The sequence below is a fragment of the Electrophorus electricus genome, chromosome 10, assembly GCF_041902795.1.
Source record: "Electrophorus electricus isolate QZ-2024a chromosome 10, ASM4190279v1, whole genome shotgun sequence".
In the NCBI taxonomy this organism is placed as follows: Eukaryota; Metazoa; Chordata; class Actinopteri; order Gymnotiformes; family Gymnotidae; genus Electrophorus; species Electrophorus electricus.
The window spans coordinates 6,653,959-6,664,083 of NC_137506.1; the positions used below are offsets into that span (position 1 = coordinate 6,653,959).

The window sequence follows — 10,125 nt, forward strand, 5'->3', positions numbered from 1 at the left end:
GTAATATATAATTACAATTATAAAGGACTAATTTGGTTCGTCTCCCCCAAAGCCATTAGAATGTTATTTATATAACAGGTGAAAACGACCTACACCAATGTGATATACAAACCAATCCTGCTTTTATTACACAGAAGACCTGAGCAATTATGGGGAGGCACCCTATAAAGTTGAGGGTGGAATTACCTGTCAATAAACAAAGTACAGAATAGAAAAGCAAAACTATTCTGTTGCATCGTCTTTGAAATGACTCTGCAAGGAAAATGTTGATATGAATAAATGCTTGCATTCCTTTCTGATACAAGTCAAAAAATATCTTTAAAGTGGCTCAAACATAAGAACTATGTGCATTCCTTCACAAACATATACAAACCAATGAAAAAATCTCCCCTAATATGTGTATATACACAAGTGTCTGTGGGAGCCCCAAAGCTATATTATGCATTCAAATAACAAAATATATATCACAGTCCCTACAAAAAATGAAAGTAAAAAAGCAAACAAACAACAAAAAGGGGAAAATCATAAATGAAAATATCCCAAAAATAATTTACTAATGTCATGTTTGTAAGCAGCCGTGCTTTCCTGCTTCCTAAAATGGTGACATATATTAGGTACTCAGGCCACTGGAAACAAAAATGTACACAGCAGTTCTTCCACACATTTAGAGGAACCTGATTTTTTTGTTAGATAAATATGTGTCGGTTATGACCGTTAAAAAGACCTGAACAAAAAAAATGTTTGGATTTTTATTCGCTGTCACCTTTCATCACGGGCAACATAAAAATTCTCACTACTGCAATATCGCTAACATGTTACTGGCATGCGAATAAGACACCTGAGCACAGAGAGAAACCCAGTGTTATGATTACAGTTGACATTGGAACTAGCTAGATAGCTCATATTAAGACACTTCTTTGGAGAACACGTGCTAAAGTGTTTTCCCCACAATCTATATGCATAATTTATTTGCCAACTGTGACCAGAGAGAGAACATAGCTAGCTACCTTACTCACAGCCTAGGACATGCATGGATTTTGATGAGGACTGCATATGCCTGGGATCAATTCAAACACGTCATGATGATGATATAAAACCTGATGAAACAAGCTTGACAAGCAGCAGTTCCGTTTTTCCGTGAAAGTATCAGGCACAGATGAAGACGTTTCTATGGTTATCTCGGTTTTATAAATATTAGCCTATAGAGTTGGGCTTAGTACGTGAATAAAAGATGGAATTAAACATGCATAAATTACAGTGTCCTGGAAAACCCATCATGCTGCAAATACACAAAGCATATTCATCAAAGTGGTAACACACTTTAGAAATGCGGTGCAAATTTAGAAAACGTATACAAGTTCAGGAACAAATCCTGTCACAACACAACGGAAGTGCTGTTTCCGGAGGACACGGAAAGGGGTGGACTTCTATGAGATTAGAGTGAAGTCTATTGGAAGTAGTGACAACTGAGTAAAAAGGGTTGTTTTTTTTTCCAGTCACCACGGTGTTATCAAGGGTAGGTATGTGATACAGAATGGAAGACCGACCTATTCATGCTCTGCATTCTTGCATATTTATTTATACATAAGGCAGCCTTAAAAACATGGGATGGAAATCCTATTTAACACAATATGTACTGTTTTACAGTCAGAGTGAAATAAGTAACATTCTCCTTTTAATATATATATTTTAAATGTTAAAATTCTTAACTATGTCAGTTAAGCTGCCAAAAATGCCCCTTTTGAAATTTGTATTTCTAATGTCACAAGAACACTTTATTTACCTATCTCTGCCTATTCAGCCTATAGAGGTTTAGCACACCCACTTAAATTGCCTTTCTCAGGCATTTCAGCTCTGAGTACCTTTTGAATGAAGCACAATACAGGGGAGCCAATCATAAAGGAGCTCATTTATCTTACATCCGTCTTAAAAGGTGCAGTAGCAACAGGTGCCTGTTGAATTCCAAGCGATATCTATAGAGGTTGGAAATTGGTTGTGTAAAAAAAAAAAAAACAGGCTGAAAACGAGTCGTTTCCGCTCTGTGAATTGGGAGAAAGGGACAGTGTGTGGAAGCCCAACCCCAGTCATATAGGTTTGCTTCTAACAGTACCATTACCATCACCCACTCTGGTGCACTAGTTTGAGTGTATTAGAACTAGTAGCAATGCTGAAGCATTACATGTATCTATAACAAATATTCTGACCATGATGATGTGATAGGTTTGTTAAGGCAAACTGTGTATGCAATACATGTTGCTTAGGTCACTTGCTCTAATTGTACACAACTCTAAAGCTACACAACTGTACATTAGTTAAAGTCTACACAGTGTCAGTCATGTGAAGTACCACTGAAAGTTCCCCTGTTGTATTCTTCCACCAATCAAGTTCTGCGTAAGTGGGGGCAAAATAATATGAGCTTCACATCAATGAACATTTTAAACAAATGGACTGTATGTACATCTTTTTTCAAATGTTACAATTGGAGTCTAAAGTTATATATCTTATCAGTGGAGGATGCACTTGCTCAAACCTTTCCTTTAGATTCCTTTTGTACACACTACAGACTGTGACCTCGAGATGCTTGAATGAATGTTGAACATTCACACTTGTGTATGAGTGCCGACTGTTAGCTAATGCATCATGATGAGCCTATCCTTTTTGAGTTACTTACTGAGATCATTCTCATAGCAAGTTCATTACACCTTGTGTACTCGATGTAGTGCGGTGAGCAGTTTCAATCTTAGTTACAATCTTAGTTATCAAAGACTCACTCCACCGACCAAAGCCTCTTCTCTTAGACAACATGACAAAACCATCGCAGCTTGAGAGCAAAAATCGAGTCTCGTAAGAGGTGTTATGTTCCATAGGCAGATTGACATCTTAATGCGATACACATGAACTCAATCATGTATTCTTTGCATACATGTACATTGCACTTGGAATGTTTCTGATATTGCTTCTATCCTGAATAGCTCAGTCAGTAGAGCATCAGACTTTTAATCTGAGGTCCCTGTTCAAGTGAAAATATTGTTCTTTGCCACTAAAGTGTGCTTGAGAAGTTTCTTGAAATACCTCTAGATCAACCTCAGTCAAGGGACAGGACCCTATTGCCTTGAGCCTTGCCGATTAAACTGACATTTCACATCCGTTTCCCCCAGCTGTGATGCTGTGCATTGGCTGTCATCCCAGGTTAGGCTAGCTAGTTCTGCTGGCAAGCTTGAAATATCAAAATCCTTCCGACTTTAAAAAAAATCAACACTTCTGAGCCTATCATTTTTGAGTTAATTACTGAGATCATTCTCACAGCAAGTTCATTACACCTTGTTCACTTATTGTAGTTCGGTGAGCAATTTCTATATTGGATGAGAGAAGGAGCAGACTTGTTCAAGTCACAGAATCTATTTACACTTAAACAACAGGAGCTTGTCAGTGGAGGGTGTACTTGCTCACACCTTTCTTTTCGATTCCTGTTGCATAAGGGAATAAGGGATAAGGGAAGTCATTTTGGAACAAACCTGTGAGGCAACTGTCTTTGAGGCAAAGTGTCTGTATCCAGGCAAGAACATGTGCATGTTCAAGTGCTTGCCCTGTACTTCATTCTCTGAAGTTTACTGAGAAAGACCTGACAGTAGTTGAACACCTTTGGTTGTTGTCTGCTACCTTCTCTCTGTCTCTCTCTGTGTTCGCATGATAGGCACCACTGCATGCCATGCACCAGGCCTCCTTTCTTGTGAGGCTGTCCCTCATGACATCTATGGAGTGCATAATTGAAGACTAAGTAAAAGGATTCCCTTAAGATCTGAATACCTTTGGTTGTTGTCGTACATCGTCTCTGTCTCTCTCTATGTGTTAAATGCAGTCTGCTCAGGTCATGGTGTTGACAGCTTCTAGTATTTTCACTAGATCCAAAGCAGTGTCAAACCTGTTTTTACATTTAAATGTTTTCACTTGGTTTTACATTTTAATGTTAACAATATAAGAAAAAACACACATTATAAATGTTAGGTAGCTACATATTTGTACTTCTTGTACAAACTAAGAAAATAATAGAACACTAATTTAGTTGTGTGACATATTGACACCTGAGCAAGACATGAGTGAGGGATAAAAAGGCAGGATATTAGTCACACAAAGCACTGGCAAAAAGTTTTAAAAACACAGATGTGGGGAAGCTCATGAAGACAGGCTCAGCTTTACTCCACAGTATGCTAAATGGGAAACACTAGAGGATGGTACGTGAGGGGTTTAAATAGGGAGAGAGTTAATTAGTAGCAGGTGATCGTGATGGTTGATAAGTGTGTGATTGTCAACCGAGCAGTGGTCGTGGTAGGTGATTTGTGCGGATATGTGTGTACGTGTCTGTGTGTGCGTTCCTGGTTGTGTGCGGACCAGAACCTGACAACTTGTTTCCACTTGATATCAGAATTAGTTGAAGAGAATAGCTGGTCCCGTCCTTTATTGCAACTTAAATAGAAACATGCTTTTGAGGGACCCTCCGGAGAATGTCGGAGGGGTACACAAGAGTTTAATTCTTATAAACCTTTTCAAGGGCAATTATGTAAACAACCCTCCTTTTTTTTCCATATTGTTCTTTGAAGTTTCCACCATTATGCTCAAATTACACATGAAATTATAAAAGCTAGTCACCTATGAACCTGCGGGCTTATATACAAGGGAAAATAAACTATGGACTATTTGTGCTCTGCATTCTTGCGTATTTATTTATGCTAGGCTGTACATAATGCAGCCTTAAATACATAGGATAAAAATCCCCATGTAACACAATTCAGGTTCTGTCTAAATACATGGCTAGCTAGCTAGTTATTTTACAGTCCCATTTAGATCATATATCGTCGTGAATGTCCTGAACAAAACACGCTGTACCTAATCCCCACAAATGACATATCTCTCACTGAATAAAAACTTGTATGCTTCAGCAGTATACAGTGGTAGAAATGGCGATCACCTTTAAAAGGATTTCTTACTGTAGGCCTATTATAAACAACATGGAGGAAATTAAAATAAAAATACTTGAGTCAGGTGTCTGTTGAATTCCGAGCGATATATATAGAATTGGAAATTGGTTGTGTAAAAATGAATTGTGATTGTTAAGCCACATAGATGTAAGTGGACATGAAGGGAAAAAATAGTGTGGGTGCCAAGTATGGTGATTGTATCTTAAAAGCTGTAGGAAATGTTACATTCAGAATGTTTGTGAGACAAAAAAAATAAGATATAATTACTATCCATGGTTTAATTGACTGTGTTGCAGACAACATAGGCAGGGATTAGACTGAAAAATGAGTATTTTTAATGCTGTTTATTGCTGTCATCAGAGGTTATGCAGCCATATCCTCCCGAGCAAGTACGGCTTCTAATCCTAACAGTTTGGCCACCTGCAGACACAAATACCGTGTTGAGCAATATTTAATTACATCTACTTGAAATGCATATTTAATTACATTGTTAGTATTTATGGAAAACAAGTGTTAGGACTGCTCTGCTGCATTGCAGACTTTCTCACTCTAGCAATCATGGCTTCCAGGTCCTCAATACATTTATCCCTCTCATTGACATTCATATCTTTAGGTTCCACCTGTAGATATGAGTAGAAATATTGTTGAACAGTATTTAAATACATTTAATTGAAATATGAGTTTAATTACATTTTGATACATTTGTAATGTATAATTTGTATTGGACTGGAAAGGAAACAAATACAATTTTTATCGCATAGCCGTAATCACATAGCCTGCAGGCCTAATGATGTAAAAATGTGCCCGCAAACATCAAATGTTCAACAGAAATAACAGGACCTGACACACTAAGGTACCGTAGACCCATTCAAATTGTGCTATTGGAATAATAAATTCCAATGCATTCAGTCATTTTAGCTAGTGTTGATTTTAATTCTTGCCACAATTATACTAATAATCAGTGTTACAACTCAGCATGCAAAGTCACCGAACAGTCGACTGTTAATTCTATAGTAAGGAGAATGTAAAACAAACAAACAAAAAACCCACCAACAGTATTTTTTTTTTTCCTGTAACTGACAAAGATTGCATATGCTAAATGTATGTGTCCTAAATATATTCTGAATACATTTACATTAGTGTTTTTAATTAATTTCTCAAACATTTGTTGAAATGCATTTGTAATTTATATTCAGAGACATTTCAGTGTACTTAAGTACAAGCATTCAATTAGCATCACTGTTCACCATAGCTGTTTTTCCATTTTTTTGTGGCTTTTGTCCATTGCCACAGTATGGCTTTAAATCATTTGTCTTGGTTCTACTTTACTTACTATGGCTGATTGAGTTCTCTCAATAGTGAAGTCATTCTTCATTAAACCCTTTGTTCTAGTATCTGTTTAAAAAGTAACAGAAAATGTCTTATTAGCGTTGTATAGATACTTAGAACACTTCTATGTAGATCTCTCTCTCTCAGACAACCACACACACACAAACAGTAGTACATCCAAGTGGTGGCTGTGGTCAGAACTTACCCTTAAAGATGTCATCCTCTATTCTAGCAGGGATCTGGGCTCGTGTTTTTTCGTTTTTCTTTTTCCCATATTTAGCAAATATCCCGTGCTTTTCCTTTTCATATTTCTCAGAAGGAACATGTTCCTTGCGTCTTGGATTGCAATCGTAACTACCGGACTGACCCATAATAAATTTAGTTTTGAAAATCCAGGTGTAACCGTTATCTGTGATCTGTAGACTAAAAATGGTTCACAGAAATTGTTCATTTGAAAAATCTGTTCTTTGACTACATCATAATCGCTTAATTGATGCGGCTGCATTATGACATCACACGTCACGTCTGCAATAGTTTTCAATTTACACCAACTTTAAAGAGAAAATGATTAGCAAATGTAGTTGCTAGTGATTGTCTAGTGATTGCAAGCAATGACTATTCGTGCTCTGCATTCTTGCGTATTTATTTATGCTAGGCTGTACATAACGCAGCCTTAAAAACATGGGATAAAAATCCCCATGTAACACAATTCAGGTTCTGTCTAAATACATGGCTAGCTAGCTAGTTATTTTACAATCCCATTTAGCACATATATCGTCGTGAATGTCCTGAACAAAACACGCTGTACCTAATCCCCATAAATGACATATCTCTCACTGAATAAAAACTCGTATGCTTCAACAGTATACGGTGGGAGAAATGGCGATCACCTTTAAAAGGATTTCTTACTGTAGGCCTATTATAAACAACATGGAGGAAATTAAAATAAAAATACTTGAGTCAGACCGTGGGCACAGGCTGCTAATAAATCAGGTAAATGAAACTGGATGGACTGCTTAATTTTGTAACAACACAACATTTATGGTTACAAGGATGTTTCACACATACACTCTTAAGTGATGCTGACCTCAATATCCATATTTCACATTGTTACTGTAACACTATAGATGAACCTAAACCTCACATTCTCGTCACGTTGATAAGCTTTTTGAAAGTTCCGCTCTGCACGTCTCTGAAAGGCAGGTGAGTTAATCTCCTGGAAACATAAAAGCATGATCCTAAATCTTTCACTTTGTTCTTATATGCGAGTTGTCAATAATTCAAAATTCTTGTTAAAACTCTGGAACTCTGTTGCAGCTCACTCTCTCTGTTTTGCATTGCCAGATCGCTGGAAAGGAGTATGTCCAGCTTTGCCACACGTGCCCTGCGCTGACCAGTACCGCCAGCAACCACAACACGTGGAGACGTAATCCTCTTTAGCTACTTGTCCTTCCTCCACATATATAAACTCAAAACCGCAGTTTAGAGTGGTTAATGGCACTTACGCCAGCACACTGTACCGGTTTGTTCACCTGTAGTCAGAGATACACGGACCCGTTGGTGCGTATGCGTAACTCGGAGCAGGTGCTGCTCTACAAGGTTATGCTGCTGCTTATTGTCACTCTCACGAGCACAAGCCCTCATCTACTTTAACAAGGCTAAGTCACTGATAATGTAATAACAAACATGTTTGACAAAATACTAGGTCATGGATTGCAGTCTGAAGTACTTCTGACCTGCTGAGAGTTAGCCTGATTTGATTTAGCTTGTTCTTAACCTTTGTTTAGTATGTTACGTAAAAGCTCATTCATTAGGGTTTTTTTTAATAGGCTGTAGTAATTTCAGGAGCTCAGGCAGGGGCATATTTATATTTATGAGTGGCTATGCAACACCCACTGAAATAAAAGCTGAGGATGTCATTGCAGAGGTAGGAGGAGCCAGAGCAGAATATTACATTGCTTGAATAGTGGCTCTGTCTGCCCTGGGGGTATTATTGAAACCCGAAGGCTGAAAGGATGAGGAGAGAGAGAGAGAGAGAGAGAGAGAGAGAGAGAGAGAGAGAGAGAGAGAGAGAGAGAGAGAGAGAGAGAGAGAGAGAGAGAGAGAGAGAGAGAGAGAGAGAGAGAGAGAGAGAGAGAGAGAGAGAGAGAGAGAGAGAGAGAGAGAGAGCATGTGTGAACATATTCTTGTCACGGTACGGCCCCTCCCCCCAAACGTCTCCCCGTGTGTGTTTGCTTGTGTGTGTGTGTGTGTGTGTGTGTGTGTGTGTGTGTGTTCATCCGTGTGGCCAAGCTCCCTTGTGTTTCACGCCTGCTCTTCGTTGTGTTGTTAATGTTTGCGTATATAAGTCCTTTGTGTAAACGTTAACGTTGTCAGTGTTTGATCCCACGATAGCCTTAGTGCTACGTTGTCTTCCATGTCAATAAATAAACATCGTTGTATGCATCACTGCTCCTCTTTTGTATCCTGCCAAGCCTCCCTGCGTTACAATTATGATAAAATTTGATAAAATACTAGATCATAGTTTGCAGTCTGAAGTACTTTTGACCTGCTTAGAGTTAGCCTGATTTGATTTAGCCTGTTCCTAACCTTTGTTTAGTATGTTGCGTAAAAGCTCATGGAAATATTTCAGATGTAACATACATGTAACTAACCTAGTAGAGCAAAATTACAGAATTGTAAGGAGGAAGTGACATTCTTGGGGCATATCATTAAGGGAAATACACACAAGCTGTCTCAAAACCGACCACAAGCCATAATTTCGCTACCTAAACCATAGTGGCATACTCCCCTGTTACTGTTTTAGTCCCACACGCAGTACACCGAATACTGCAGGACCAAAGAGTGTCACACTTATCAGCCCAGTGGTAGCTGAGATACCACACCACCCTCTTAGATATGCCTAATATAACTGTCAAAAGGTGTATAACACTGAACCCAGCTACACTCCTTCCTACGGAGGAGGATGGAGATCCACAAGACTGCACAGCAGTCTTAGCTGAAGTATATATACCGCGGGTTGATCTCTTTGAAGAAGCCATAAGTAACCCAGACCTATGCCTCTATGTGGATGGGTCAGCAAGCAGGGACGACACAGGGGTCAATAGGGCAGCATACGCGGTAGTAACAGATCATGAAATACTTAAAACAGAAGTATTACCATCCTCCTATTCAGCGCAGGCTGCTGAACTAGTAGCACTGACGGAAGCATGCAAACTAGCTGCAGACAAAACTGTTAATGATTTTGGAGCCATATGGAAACATAGGCAATTCATGACAAGCTCGGGTAAATATGTTAGACATCACCATCTTGCTAGAAGCCATTTCGCTGCCAAAGACAATTGCAGTTGTTAAGTGTGCAGCTCACAGGACTACAGAAGACCAAATCAGCAAGGGGAATAATTTTGCAGATAGAGTAGCAAAGGCAGCTGCAACTAAAACCGCTGTGCAAGCAATACAGGAAACCACTGCTACCCCGCAGGCCACATTACGGGAAATTCAGTGAGGGGCTACCGCCACCGAGCGCACCAGGTGGAGATAACTAGAACCGAGAAGGCTCCGACACCAGCCCCAACTCCAAGCAGCAGCACCCAAACAGACTAGGTCGGAACTGTGTTGAGTAGGGTGTTAAAGCCAAGGCCTACCCTTTCGACACTCGGAACCGTTAAGAGACGATAGAGAAAATCAGACACAGCTAACACAGTCAGAACATAGACTGCATATTAATATGGATGAAGAATCCCATGACTTATTAGAAGACTTGTTACCATTTCAGGGTCCCAACGCCACTGAGGCAGAAGGATTAGCAGCTAAATGCCAA

The 10,125-nt window shown here is 39.1% G+C and overlaps 1 long non-coding RNA gene across 1 annotated transcript; it reads right to left on the reverse strand.

Annotated features, from left to right (window-relative positions):
- Nucleotides 1-4,893: 4,893 nt before the first annotated feature.
- On the reverse strand, nt 4,894-6,355 carry LOC145659342 (uncharacterized). The gene is made up of 3 exons (XR_014125469.1): nt 6,310-6,355; nt 5,525-5,596; nt 4,894-5,396 (listed from the first exon to the last, which is right to left on the reverse strand). It is a non-coding gene; the product is annotated as an uncharacterized LOC145659342 (long non-coding RNA).
- Nucleotides 6,356-10,125: the final 3,770 nt, after the last annotated feature.